Source organism: Phaseolus vulgaris, chromosome 1, assembly GCF_000499845.2.
Source record: "Phaseolus vulgaris cultivar G19833 chromosome 1, P. vulgaris v2.0, whole genome shotgun sequence".
Lineage (NCBI taxonomy): Eukaryota > Viridiplantae > Streptophyta > Magnoliopsida > Fabales > Fabaceae > Phaseolus > Phaseolus vulgaris.
Window position 1 is genome coordinate 6,682,628 of NC_023759.2, and position 9,545 is coordinate 6,692,172.

Below are 9,545 nucleotides of genomic sequence, written 5' to 3' on the forward strand. Positions count from 1 at the left end.
TGACATAATGAAAATAAGATAAACAAGAACGTGAATAGTAAATTGGAAAAAAAATATAAATGACTAAAAACTAAATTGCGAGAAAAGTAAATGATCAAAAGGTTAATTGTATGAAATGTAAAGGGCAAAAACATAAATTGTAGAAATGTAAAAGTTGTGAACGTAAAATAAGGCATGATGAAATGTAAACTAAGAATGATTTAGAATATATTATAAGCGAAAGAGAAATGTAAACTTCAAATGTATATGACAAAAGTGTAAAAAAGTCTGAATTGAAAAGAAATGTAGTAAAGAAAAGTGAAACCCAATTCAACAATGAAAAACTGTGACTGAAACCATGGTTTAGTGTTCTTTTACTTCAAATGCAAGGGAACAAAATTTGGATTTCTTGACAATGAAGAAACATATAATCAATCAATTTGTATGTCCTTAAAAACTCATTTTGAAACGAAAACATAATTTTGTATAGATTTTGAAGAGAAAAACGCTAAAACAGAGCATTGTCTCACATGGTAATTGAATAGTTGAAATTCATTTTCAGAATTGAATTCATTTCGAAATAAGAACTAAGAAAACGCATGAAGAAATTAGAAGAAAATGAGCAAACAAGAAGAACAAGAGTCAATTACTCTATAGCTTAAAACATCATAAAACAAAAAACTAAAAACTATAAATGAAAATTGTCACATCTACTAACTAACTAAGTCCAAAGTGTTACTTCTATTCCATTTTTATAGTTTTGATCTTTACAAATGAATGAGATTTTCAATAGGCCCAAAATTGATTATAAAACTTACTAACTTCAGCTTCTTCTTCAAAGTGCAATGTTGATCGTCTAGTGTTGGTTGACCAGGAATTGTTGATTGTTTGCTACCGGTTTTTATATGATTTCTTCTCTTTGAGTGTCGATTTTCAGTCTTTATTACTTCAATGTCTTCATTTAATCTTTTTAAGGTTAAAGTTAGTTCCAAAATTGTCTTTTTAAAGTAGGAAAGCACGTGTTAAATGATTCAAACAAAATAGAAAATTAAAATGTTATTTTTATGACATTTTTGTAAAAAAACTCTATTATTTTGGAGAAAATGCAAATCTAATTAAAAAACATAAAATAAGAGCGAAATAAACCTCAAGAAAATGCAATTACTCTAGAAAAATATTAAAAAATTGTGAGTTGCCACACCCTACACACAAACATTTTTTTTCACTCTCGGGAAAAATAAGAAGAAACTAAAGAAGAAAATGTTTATATTTTCATAAAACTTTAAGGACCATGATTGTGAGCAACAAGAGAAAATTTTCATGAACCAAAGTTTCAAATAACCAACCAGTTAAGACACGTTTCAAACACCAAAGTTAAGAGAAATTTCAATCAATCTAAGCTACGAACTAGAACTGGTAGCCTAATTAGGGTATGTGTATCACTCATTCTCTCGAGTGTTTAGGCTGGTGTTTTCACTCAAAGCATATAATGAATATAAGTATTATCATAGGCTCAAAAAGCCTTTAATTTCCACTATTCGAAACACGTGCAACTTAAAATAAAAAAGAACTTTTATATGGCTTCTAATGTGGTGAGGGTAAAGGTGGGATAAATTAAAGTATTCAAGGCTAAAATACATGAAAGTATTTGAAGAAAAATGGGGAACTAGACTCATAAAATAAGTAGGAAGCTACCTCTTTTGCTCACAGACAAAAAATCCTCATTTTCAACTTCACTTTTTCTATTTTTATTTATTTTTCTCTATCTTTTTAAGACCACATTTTCTCTTTCCCAAGTTTTTCTCTTTTTCAAGCTACTTTCGAAATTAACTTTTCATTGTAGTACAAATTCACATTCATTTATTTCTCATAAAGCTCAAGGTAACACCCCACACTTATCTTTAAACCAATTCCTAAGATGATTCCAAAACTCCTTAAAACTACAAGTCAAATTTATCATGGTTTTTCATGTTTAAAGGCGTGCAATGAGCTAAAACTCAATAAAGAAAAGGTTATGAAGCTCGAATGGGTATACAAAGGTGAATGATACAAAATAAAGGCAATTTGACCAAGTAGCTAAAAATTAAGAATGACCTAAATCATTTCAAAAGTGCATGTACAAGAATAATATTCAAGAGAGTCACTTTAAGTTCTAGAATACTAACAATCATAAACATATAAGAAAGAATAAGTTGACGTCTCACTAAGGTTCATTATGTTGAATTAAGGGAAAGTCAAGTTCAAGAGGGGTGGTGAATTGTACTTAGAAAGATTTTCACAATTAATTGTTTACAACAATTCAAACAAAATTTTAACATATTATTTTTCAAAACAAATGATTGCACTACAAAAAAATGTGTAAAAAGTGGCGGTTTTAATATGACGGTTATTAATAACCGCCACAATTATCTTTTAAATTATGTCATTTTTAACTGTCACAACTTTCCTTCAGAATTGAAAACTTACTTTCACTTGAAAATAGATTTTTTTTTTAAACTTACTTTATTCCTTTTTTTTAACTTACTTTCACGAAAACTAATTGAATTGAATTTTAAAAATTGAAAATTGAATTTTTTTTTGAAAACTTAAGAAAATATATTTCTTTTTAATTTCAGTTTTGAAAACCTAACGCTCTTCACTCTTGTCCCTCTGCCTCCACACGAACACTCTCGTCCCTTTGCCTCCACAGGAACACTCTCGTCCCTCTGCCTCCACACGAAGACTCTCGTCGCTTTGTGGAGAACCCTAACGCTCTCTACCTCCACACAAACCCTAGCGTTCTCTGTCTCCTCACAAGCCCTAGCGTTCTCTGCCTCCACACGAACCCTAGCGCTCTCTGCCTCCACACGTTTATTGTCACGAAACCCTACTCTCGCGTCCGCCATCGCCACCTCCTTGCAAGGATTCAACACAGTCAGCTGCCAGTGACCAACCCTATCGCCTTCAGAAGTTCAAATTACGCCTCCGATGTGAAGAGGCCCGATTTTAAGGTAATTAAATGCTCGCACGTTCTCTTATTAATGTCGACCATCGGCTTCATTGATGTTTTGGATGTGCTTGCTTCGTAGATTTTTTTTTAATGTTTCGTGCTTTGTTTGATGTTTAGGATTTGTCATGTGGTTCTATTTGTGTATCCGCATCTTTTTACTAGGTAGCTAAAGAGCAATTGAAGCAAGTTATCACAGAGACAGGGGAGAGCAATTGAAGCAAGTTATCAAATATAGAGCAACCTAAAATTCCAAGGTATAATTCTCTACTGGTATTCTCTGCAAATACTCCATAGCTTGAGAAATATTTTCTGCAACATGTTGTTTGGGATTTAATGTATACGAAGATATTTTGAGGAATGTGTTGTAAACTAAACAAGGAACAGTCAGAGTGCCTACACTTCTATCGTGTCTTTGCCTATTAGTGTTTTTGTGGTTATAACAAAAACACTTCTATTGTGTCTTTGCCTATAGAGAATGCTACTGGATAGTTGTAAGGAAGAGAGATAGAAGGAAAAAGAAAGAAAATGAAACAAAGTGATAGATGTTGAGTGATGTGAATGGTAAAAGACAGTGAGATACGAAGAAAAATGAGTATGTGTTTATAGTTATCCTACTAATGATAATGATGATGAAAAGTGTTTTGGTATTTGTTTTCAGCACTTGCGCCTGAAATTCCAGAGGATCTGTACCATTTGATTAAGAAGGCAGTGTCAATATCATGTGTAATTGAAGGAACTGGCATGGACAGTTTTGGTTAGGGTGAAGAGTGGGCAGAGAGGGAAGAAAGAGGTTGAGCATCATGGGAATATGCTACTTGCAATATTACAATTGGAAAACTCCAAACCAGATGTATAACAAACTTGAAACCCTTCCTTCAGATTTCAAACATATATGTAGCAATAAATTATGGTAGAACTTGTTATTTGTCTACAAGTGCTTTTGTTGTATATATGAAGCTTGGTTAATTAATTTGGAGAAGAATGTTGTGAAAAGATGTTATTCAATTTGAGAAAAAATGCTTCAGAAATTACATGTTCAGAAGTAACATCCCAGAGGTTGGTTGGTTGGTTAAGGATTTAAGGTGTGTTTGGAATATTTGAAGAACTTATTTATAGTTTACCAAGAATATTTGAGTAAGCTAATAAAGATAACACATCATTTCCTCTGTAAATTGTTTTAACATTTCAGGTTATTTCAGTAAGCTCTCAGGATAGGCTATGGCTTATATGAAAATAGTTTGAACTTGTTAATACTTCAATTATAGAAACAAGTAATACATAAACACTAGCATGATAAGTACATAATTAAGCTGCTTACTAGGATGCACCCCAAGAATAGTTTTTTGTATAGCTTATGCTTTTAGTACACAATATATAATTTTGTAATCTGATTGATGGTATAAAAGTAGTAATAGTCTTTTTAGGTGGGTCAAAATATATATAAAATAACTATCTATTACATAAATCTGTACAGAATTTTATATATATTTTGTTGGCAATAAAAAAAATATTTTTTGTTCTGGCATAGTGTACACCGCCTCACTGTGATTTGGATGCAGATATTTTGATTTCCTTTTTGTTCTTGAATGTGCTGACCAAATTTGTTTGCTATGAAATGAAAATATTAAAGAACATTTTGAATGTTTCCTATAAGTTCAAGAATTTACTTCTGGATTAAGATATTATACTTATAGGAACATGAGGCAGTTTTGCTTTATAGTGTGTAAGGCGATTATTGTATTTTTTCACTAATCTGAATCATTTTGTGAATCAGGACTTCTTTGGAAAACCAACATTCTTGACTGTTTCGGGTACTTATACAGGTGTATACCTTTGGTCTCACATTCCAAGTAGAAAATTCCAACACTTTTAGGCACATGGCTGAATTTGGGGTTGGTGATCTTAATTAGGATAATTAGGAGTCATAACAAGGACAAGAATTGCTCTTGAGGTAGCACCCAAAAGGGTACGTTCAAAGACAAATTACTCACCAATTATATAAGATTTTATAAATTAATATATTTTGAATATTGCTTAATACAATTCATATAGTTTATTATATGTTGTTTATGCATGTAGGTTATTATTTTATTTTAGATTGAGTGAGTTGTATTAAATTTTTTAGTTAACCTAATTCATAACATCTAATACTTTTACAATTGTTTTTATGTTTTTTCATATTAATATTAATTATTTGTATATCATAAGTATTCTTAACATGTTGTCAATACTAAAGAACGTTAAATTTTATTTGGAAGGGATAAATTTTTTATAATTAAAATTACTGAATTTGATAACTTGACCTAACTTAATTGAATTATAATTAAAATTACTTTAGCTTATTTTTATATCCTTTTTGGGGAAAGAGATACCAACAAGTATTATTTGGATTTCTTCTGTAAGGTGAAACAAAAATACAGTGTGAAGGGATATTTGTAATAATTTTAGAAGTTTCTTGAATGTTGTTACTATGTGACAGATAGGCATATACACATGTGATCGAACCCTATAACTATGTGACCGAATACGAATCGGTCACCTAAAATTTAATTCCATTTTATGACAATTAATTAAGTATAATTGAGTGCAGCAGGGGTATAAATAGGCAAATACATATTTTTCGGTATTATGGGGTGGGGTATAGTGGTATTTTTAAGGTTCCTATAAGTTTGAAAGCTACATCTTAAACACAACACTCTTTGTGGTGTATAACCCTGCTGCAACCCTCTGCTCCTTACTTCTTATTTGTATAATTTGTGTAGCTGTCATGAAAAGCATACCAAGGTGCTGACAATGCCTAAAAATCCATATATGCTTCTAAATGTAATTATCTTATGCTTTTAATAATTAATGAATGTAACTAAAACCAGGTTGTGTTATATTATTTTATTAAGATCATGACATCATAAAACTGACATGTAAGAGGAAGATTGCCCAACTGATTTTTTTTTCTGTTATTTCAAATTTCTTTTCTGTTATTTTTTATTTTTTTTGCTTTGATTGCTGAAGTAATCTAATGATAACGTCTATCTTTGATGTGTCTAATGGACATTTTTCAGCTTCACAATCTTCTAGCAACTTCACAGCTTCACAATCTTCTAGCAACTTCACAGCTTCACAACCATCACTCCAAGTAAGTTTGTTTTAGTTAACTTTTTTTTACTTCAGTTTAATATATAATATATGTACACATTACTAGACAAGTAATGTTTTATTTTTCTGTTTTGGTGTAGTCATGCCAATTGATAAATCGTGGATTTGTAAACCACGAAACACCATTGAGTATGCAAATGGGTTGAATGTGTTTTTGGATATTGCATTTCAACATGCTAATAGTCCTGTAATTAAGTGTCCATGTGCAAAGTGTGGTTTCAAAGAGTGGAAAACAATGGATGTAGTTCAAGAACACTTAACATGTACAACTTTCCCTCAGAACTACAAAACTTGGTATTTGCATGGTGAAGGATCAAGTGTAACATGCATCCACCAATGAGTTATTAATATATTTAAATATTTATTGGTGTCTTTTATTTTATAATTATAAACATACACATTCATTAACTTAAAATTATTTATTTCAGGCATCAGATTATGGAAGTGGTGTTCATTCACCTAATCAAGTAATAGGATCAAGTGCTGAAAGCAAAACTGATTAGGGATGTATGAACTTTTGAACAATTATGTGTTGTAATTTTAAACTTGATTAGGGTGTATGAACTTTTTATGTGTTTTAATTTTCAATTACATATAAATTTTTGGACATTATTATGTGTGTTTATATTTTCAATGAAAAGAATGGATGATTATAACTTTATACATTATTTTATTTTATCATGAAAAAGTGGTGGTTAAATTTTATAATTGTATAAAACAGATTATAAAAAAGTGGTGGTTAAATTTTATTTATTCAGAATTAAAATTACGTTAGTAAAAAACGTCACTATTTACGTATATTATGGCGCCAGAATCTTCTTCAATGAATGTAAATTGCGACACTTATAACTGACACTGCTTACGTATATTATGACACCAGAATCTTCTTCAATGAATGTAAATTGCGACAGTTATAACTGACACTACTTACGTATATTATGACACCAAAATCTTCTTCAATGAATGTAAATTGCGACAGTTATAACTGACACTACATACATATAAAAACAGCCACAACTTACACTATGTTTAAAGTGGCAGGTGTTGCGGCGGGTAGCGTAAAACTGCCACATTAAACTTTGTGGCGACCAGTTCTATGGCGGTTTGAAACCACCACAAACGTATATTGTGGCGGTTATAACCGTCACAATATACGAAAATAACCGCCACAATATACATTTTTTTTATAGTGTTGATTTTATAGAGAAGAACATTGATTAAGAAAATGAATATATTTTTATTAAAAAAAATTGATTAATTTTTTTATCAAACAAATCTTAAAACATAATCTTGTAAATCAGAAACAGTTTGAAAAGATTTGAATCTATTTTAAGAAACAAATTTATGCATTATTTTTTATTAGAATTGTAGGCCTTAAACAAGAGGGATGGTGAATTGTTGTTAAAAGATTTTCGCAAGTATTGAAGGTAGAGTGAAAACTATGAAGAGTTAATCAATGAGAAATCAGATCAACCAAAAAGAAAATTGTTTTTAAAATTGATTCCAGAAAATCAACCGGTTATTTATCAGCAGTTTATAAAAACAAAGTTAAAGCAATTTAAAGAGTGTAAGGATAGAGAGATTTAGACAAGATGTTTATATTGGTTCACTCTTAACTAAGAGCTACATCCAGTCCTCAACTAAACACTGAGAATTCACTATGTAATCAAACCTATATTACATAAGATACACCAAAGTGGTGATCTTAAACCCTTTAAGAACACACACCACATTTGGCAAACAACACCACAAATCTCAGAACGGCCTCCGGATTTGCACAACACCAGTTCTTACATAAATACAAAAGTCAAGAGAGAAAATGAATGATTACACCTGGTACAATCATCATATTCCACTCTTAAAAAGAATCCAAAACTTGAATCAATATTGGAAAAAGTGATTTGAAAGAGATAATATGATTCCTTAACAACCAATAGCGTAAAATAGATTATTTAAACTCCAATTAGTTGTTAAAAACTTTTAATGCAAGAGCCAAATCAGTTTTAAAACAATTAAAACAAATTAAACTAACTTAACAGAATTCTGTTAAGGATTTTAAAATATCAATCGGTTGAATTTTCGAAACAACCGGTTGGCTTGACAACAAAGTCAACCAATTTCAAGCTTTTTCAAATTCTTTTCAAAAACCTCTAAGTGTAAAACAACCGGTTGAATCGAAATTTCAACAAGTTGATTTTCCACTTTCTTTAGAAAACATATTTTTTCAAAAGAACTTGAATCAAGCAATCTTTGATCATAATTATGAGTGGATTAACAAATTCAAACTACACAAAACACACGCACTCAACCAGCAGTAGAGCCTTCAAGCAATCCACTTGGACTTACAGACATCAAAGCCTATGTTCAAAAATTTCAACAGGTTATTTTTTAAAATTACAAATTATTTTTCTTATTAAGAATAACAGAAAAGAGATTTTACAAATTTCAAGATTAGTGCATAATTCAAATGTACCAAACAATGTTTTTAAGAAAACCTTTATTTCAATTTAACTTGTTTAATCAATAACAAATATGAATGAATACAATCAATATTAATATACAATGTAACACTTGATAAGTGCCTAATTTCAGTAATATTTCATATTAAAATATAGGCACTTATGAGTATTAATTGCTAAATTACATATAAAATAATCCTTAATTTATGAATTTATACATTTTTACAGTTTTTATGATCTTTATTTGAATAAGAGCATTTTATTCCCAAATTTGGTGTTAATTTTAGGTTTACAGGGAAGAATGGAGATTTGGCATAAAGAGGAATGATATAAGATAAAAAGAGAAAGTTGGAAGGTCTCAGAATGCATAAAAGCGCCAAAAAAGCCAATTGTGCAATAGGGGATCTCGCTCAAGCGAGAATGCTTCAGTAAAGTTTTCGGAAATCACCGCCTAAGCGAGATATTCTCACTTGAGCGAGAATGCGTCAGATAAGTTGGGCCATTTTTATGTTTTTATCAATAAGCCCATCAGCGGGACGCAGTAAGTCACCTAACCCTGGCAAATTATGTTAGATGGGGGGCTAGAGGCACAATCCTACTGTGTGAGATTGAGAGGAAAACACCATATTGTGATTTGTAACCAATTGGGAGAATAAAAGGTGTTAGAAGATGAGTGACTAATTCTACCCTTTGGGACTGAGAGTAATCTGTTCGAGCTCTTATGTATTGAGGTGATATTTAAACATGATATAATATTTTGTTCTTGATTAATTATTGATATTGTTGTTTTGTTTCTAACTCTTGATCTAGAATCTTAAATCTGACGGAAAGGTATTTTTAGGGTTCTGACCTAAACAACAATACTTAACATTTGAATGCTAGAAATATACTTGAAATGTTAATTGTTATTAATGTTTGAGCGTGACTCTAAGTTGTTTTTATAAATATGCGAGAAATCGATATTT

The 9,545-nt window shown here is 30.5% G+C and overlaps 2 long non-coding RNA genes across 3 annotated transcripts; both read left to right on the forward strand.

Moving 5' to 3' along the window:
- The first annotated feature begins 2,624 nt into the window (after nucleotides 1-2,624).
- LOC137815422 (uncharacterized) lies at nucleotides 2,625-5,039 on the forward strand. The gene is made up of 4 exons (XR_011081736.1): nucleotides 2,625-2,969; nucleotides 3,131-3,222; nucleotides 3,627-3,818; nucleotides 4,743-5,039. It is a non-coding gene; the product is annotated as an uncharacterized lncRNA (long non-coding RNA).
- A 230-nt stretch (nucleotides 5,040-5,269) lies between these two features.
- On the forward strand, nucleotides 5,270-6,731 carry LOC137815423 (uncharacterized). 2 transcript variants are annotated; one of them, XR_011081737.1, is made up of 3 exons: nucleotides 5,270-6,101; nucleotides 6,202-6,384; nucleotides 6,550-6,731. It is a non-coding gene; the product is annotated as an uncharacterized lncRNA (long non-coding RNA). The 2 variants fall into 2 exon arrangements; XR_011081738.1 differs by lacking the exon at nucleotides 6,202-6,384.
- Nucleotides 6,732-9,545: the final 2,814 nt, after the last annotated feature.